Raw genomic sequence first — 4,992 nt, forward strand, 5'->3', positions numbered from 1 at the left:
CAAATCTCAGTCAGTCTCAAACAAATGTTCATTGTTTCCTTCTCCCAAGTCAGGATGTTTTGCTGCTAATTGGCCTGAGAATCTGAGTTTGGAGCTAATTCACTTGGACAGTACATCAAGCAGCTTCGCAGACTGTTGGAAACTATTGGTTATGAAATTCTGTCTTTGAGCTGCCCTAACTATCTATTCTCCTTTAAGATATTCCTTAAGACCTATCTTTCAGCCTAACGTTTTGGTTACTTGCTTCGTTATGTGACTCCCTGTCAAAATTCAGATGATAATGTTTCTGTGAACATTATGCGTCAGTTTACTGCAATCAAAAGTGCTACATATCGAAAGTACGTGTTGTTACTGCTGGGTAGACATTGATACTTTTATAATGTTTCCACCCAAAATTGGAGCTGAAGGGAGTGGCAGGGGAGAGGGAGGGTGCTGGGGACAGCACGACTGCAGAGAAACTAAATTCTTCAATTTCACCAGATTGCTGCTGAATATTTAGCTTGGGTCTGTGATGGACCCCTCAGAGGAAATGGGCAGACATTTCATTTCCATATTGAAAAACTGAGCATGCAAACGCTTGTTATTTTTGGCCACAAGGGTGGGTTGGATGCCAAATCATCAAAATGCCAATCAAACCTGGCAGGGTAAAAGAACTACAGAGAGGGCGGCATTTAAAAAGGCCACAAACTGAGTCTCATGTTTGTAGAAGTGCAATGTTCAATGTAGTATTTTGACATTTAAGTTGAAGCAATGGCAAAAAAAAAACATGTCCTCATTTTACACGTACAAATCTCGTCTCATAACTCGAGATGTGTTGCCAATTCCGTACAAAATATTCCCCATCAAAATTTATGGCCTCTGACCACTTCATCAGAAGTTACAAAAATTTAGCTCATGGCTTCTTTAAATGGGACAGGAGCTTGACAATAATAATTGGGACTTCGTACCGTTTCGCGATTTTCCTAAGATTTTGACGCCAACTGTTTCATATCTCTGAAAGGCAAGATGTATATCGAACTGAATGTTTTGTCAAAATGGGGGGTAGGACTTAATGTAAAATTGAAGCACTGTCAGAAAAACAGTTTGGAAAGAGTGTATAGTGCAAATGTTGATGTTTTGAGGTGGCTGAAAGAGCAGTACGACGTGGATGTGCATATTCACACATGCCTTAGTTTTGTAAACAGGGACATTGTATACAAAACAAGAAAGCAATGCTAAACCTTGAAAACTCCCTGGTTAGACCTCAGCGTAAGGACTCCGCACTTAGGGAACAATAACAAGGCTATGGAGAAGATAGGGAGAAGTTTCAGGATGATTGTAGAGCTGAGAAACACATCCTTCATTTAGAGAGATTAGAGAAATTGAAATTGTCCCCATCGCCACTCGAGCTGAGAAAACCAAGGACAGATCCAGTAGAGGCGTTCTGAATTATAAAGGCTTTTTTTAGAGCAAATAAAGAGAAACTATTTATTCTGGCCAGTCAGTTTCAGAGCACTCAGAAGTTATAAATCCTAAATAATTGGCAAAATGAAAACAGAAGGAAAATCAGAAATTTCTTCACACTGAGCTTGTTAGGATTTATAATTCACCTGAACATTTGGTGGAGTCAGATTCCATAGTAATTTTCAAATAGCAATTGGACTTGGAGAAAAATATGGGAGTGAGACTAATCATACACTTCTTTCAAAGCCAGTAGTAAGAAAAATGGCTGCATGGTCTGCTTCTCAGCTGTAGGATTGTATGAGAGGAATTTTCCCTTTCTTTGGGATAAAGTGTAGGGGACAGAGTGAGTTTTGTAGGTCGTGACTGACACGTCACCCCATTGTTGAGATAACCTGACAGATTTCATGCCAAACAGCTTGTAAAATATTGACAGGTGAGTGTGGGTGAATTTCTTGGATCATCATAGTCCTCAACACCAGTGTCCCAGAAAACCAATCAGAAACCAACAGTTTCAGGTCGAAAGGTCAGCCTGTCAAGGCCTACTCCCTGCAGATCCAGCAATAAGAACATGAATAATATTTACCTTGTCGCAGCATGGGGGTCAAAGAGAGGGTAGAGTCAGACACAAAGGCATGAGAGTGAGCTTCAGTGGCTACTCACTGTGTCTCCGAGTGCTCCAGGTAGGGGTAATTGAAGTTTATCCCCCTGGACACCTCCCCCCAAACCAAGCAAGCAGGTTGTCCTGGTTTCCCATTTGCATTACCCTAGTCACTTTTCTGGCCAGCTGGAAGGGGAAGTGACTCGGATAATGGGGAAGTTGAAATGTGAGGCCCTTAAGTAGCAGGGATGTCGTAGGTTGCCCAAGAACCATCTCACACAGAACTTAATTGCTGAGGTGGCGAAAGAGGTCAAGGATCTCACCAGAGCCAACATGCTGCATTATTTCCCTTTTTAGATTAGATTAGATTCCCTACAGTGTAGGGACAGGCCCTTCCTAAAGAAGGGCTTATGCCCGAAATGTTGAATCTCCTGTTCCTTGGATGCTGCCTGACCTGTTGCGCTTTTCCAGCAACACATTTTCAGCACCGGTCCTTCAGCCCAACAAGTCCACACCAACCCTCTGAAGCGGAGTTACCCACCCAGACCCATTTCCCTCTGACTGATGCACCTAACACTATGGACAATTTTTGATGGCCAATTCACCTGACCTGTATATCTTTGGACTGTGAAAGGAAACCAGAGCACCCAACGGAAACCCACGTAGACAGGGAATGTGCAAACTCACACAGACAGTCACCCAAGGCTGGAATTGAACCTTGGATCCTGGTGTTGTGAGGCAACAGTGCTAACCACTGAGCCACCGTGCCATCCATAGCACTGCAAGTGGAATGGAGAGCTGTGATCCTATTAACGGTTGAAAGCACCCAGCATGGGGCTTGAACCCACGACCCTGAGTTTAAGAGTCTCACGCTCCACCGACTGAGCTAGCTGGGCCTTTCATGCCACCTGTTTTGCCACCTGCAGGCAAGAGAAAATTCCACCTTAAGATCCTATTCTTGCAGTTAGGGATAAATACAGAACAACCTCGATTATCCGATGGGAGCAGACGGAGAGTGTTTTGTGCAGATAACTGTTTGTTTGGATAACGGGTAACGTTTTAATGGGACTTTGAGATCTTGATCGATAATCTGAAATTCAGATAATTGATGTTCAGATAACCAAGGTTGTTCTGTACATCATTTCTGCACAGCTTTATGCTGACCATTTTTTGTTTAGTTTCAGTTGAGCTCTGCTTCAACCAGGGAATGGTATCTTCACATTTCCTAATGGTAATCTTTAAAATGTTTTTAAGACACCGGAGCAGGTACTCATCACTGTTTTTGATTCTTTAGTTATGAACATTGAGCAGGCAGACCATCTTGAACAGATGTTTGAGAGAAGAGAAAACACATCATTACATTAGCACAGTAGAGTTAAAACATCCCAGAATTAAAACAAATTAAAGCTAACAAACTTATATTTTCTGAAATGTATGGTCAATGTTGGTCCAAAAATATTCAGATAAAGTGGTGGTCAAAAATTGTCAGCACTCACTATAAATAATGTGATTTTGGAGGTGCAGCTGTTGGACTGGGGTGGACGAAGTTAAAAATCACACAACACCAGGTTATAATCCAATAGGTTTATTTGGAAATACAAGCTTCCAGAGTGCTGCTCCTTCATCAGGTAGCTAGTGGGGCAGGATCATAGGACACCGAATAGTAAGTAAGACTGACAGCAAGTGCCGTTATCTGCATATGTTCAGTTAAATGTGAAAGTTGCTCCTGCTAACTGATAACCTGCTTCTCCACAGGCTGCACTGTTGAAGTCCTTGGAAATTCAAGAACCAGTGGCTTAGTGTGAACTTCAAATTTATACCTATTAATTTTGTTCTAAAAACGAGACACTAAATCATACTTACTGTCGAAAACTGCCCCTGAAAAACTGACTGTAAAAATCTGAAATGTCATCCTTTCATTCCATGATAGAAATTTGTAGATTGTTTAAATATTAAAGAGTTTGTTAAAGTTTGTTTGGGATGTGTCACTTTCTATCTTAATCCCATGAGCATGTGGAAACCTTTATCTCTCTCCCTCTCTCCCTCTCTCCCTCTCTCTCTCTCTCCTCTCTTTTAAAAAGTGATGAGCAGTGCTTTTCACTTCTTGGTCTGCTGTCTGGAAGAATTGCTCAATTTGACTCACTATTTCGCCTGTTTGATGGCATGGCCATCCCTGAAGGACAGAGAATCAATGACGACAGAATGAAATTGATGCCCCAATAGGAGAAATCATGCCCCAGAGTTTGCTCATTTTCTGTGAGCAGTTTCTTCACAAATCACCATTTTTCTTCACGATTGACCATATATCAGGCCAATATTTCACTTCAAAGATGTAAAGTATGACAATTTTTAAAATCATATCTTTGTGGTTGGTCATCCACAAATCATCTGGGATGTCTTGTCCAGATTCACTGGTGGTTATCCCTCAGCTTTGTATTAGTTTATTAGTGAAGAAGGATGCACGTACAAAATCCTCAGTAGAAAATCTGTTCAGGCCTGATTAATAGTAAAGACTTGTTACATATTACTTATTGTCTAGTTACATTACATCTGTGATACATGATAGCCTCTTGTGAGACATCAGGTTCAACTTAGAGATAGGAGAACATTACTGTCAACTAAAAACCAAAGAACTGTGAATGCTAGAAATCAGAAACAAAAAAGCAATTGCTGGAACAACTCAGCAGGTCTGGCAGCACTTGTGGAAAGAAAATGTTGTGAAAGTTTTGTCCAGTTCCCTTTCTTCAGCAATTCCAGCTTTTGTTTCTGATTTAGATGTCTCCTGACCCAACAGAAGAAGCTCATAATGATTTTTTTTGTCTTCAAAATGCAAGGCGTAAAGATATTTTTGAGAACTGAACTGAACTGAACTGCACATGCAGCAGTACTAGTGATGGTATAGTTTAATTCAACCATTATGGTTTATTTAATTCAACACTTCAAAACGCATG

The 4,992-nt window shown here is 41.0% G+C and overlaps 1 non-coding gene across 1 annotated transcript; it reads right to left on the reverse strand.

Moving 5' to 3' along the window:
- Positions 1-2,864: 2,864 nt before the first annotated feature.
- Positions 2,865-2,937, reverse strand: trnak-cuu (transfer RNA lysine (anticodon CUU)). Its single transcript has one exon. It is a non-coding gene; the product is annotated as a tRNA-Lys (tRNA).
- Between the last annotated feature and the right edge of the window lie 2,055 nt (positions 2,938-4,992).

This window comes from Hemiscyllium ocellatum, chromosome 4 (genome assembly GCF_020745735.1).
Source record: "Hemiscyllium ocellatum isolate sHemOce1 chromosome 4, sHemOce1.pat.X.cur, whole genome shotgun sequence".
In the NCBI taxonomy this organism is placed as follows: domain Eukaryota; kingdom Metazoa; phylum Chordata; class Chondrichthyes; order Orectolobiformes; family Hemiscylliidae; genus Hemiscyllium; species Hemiscyllium ocellatum.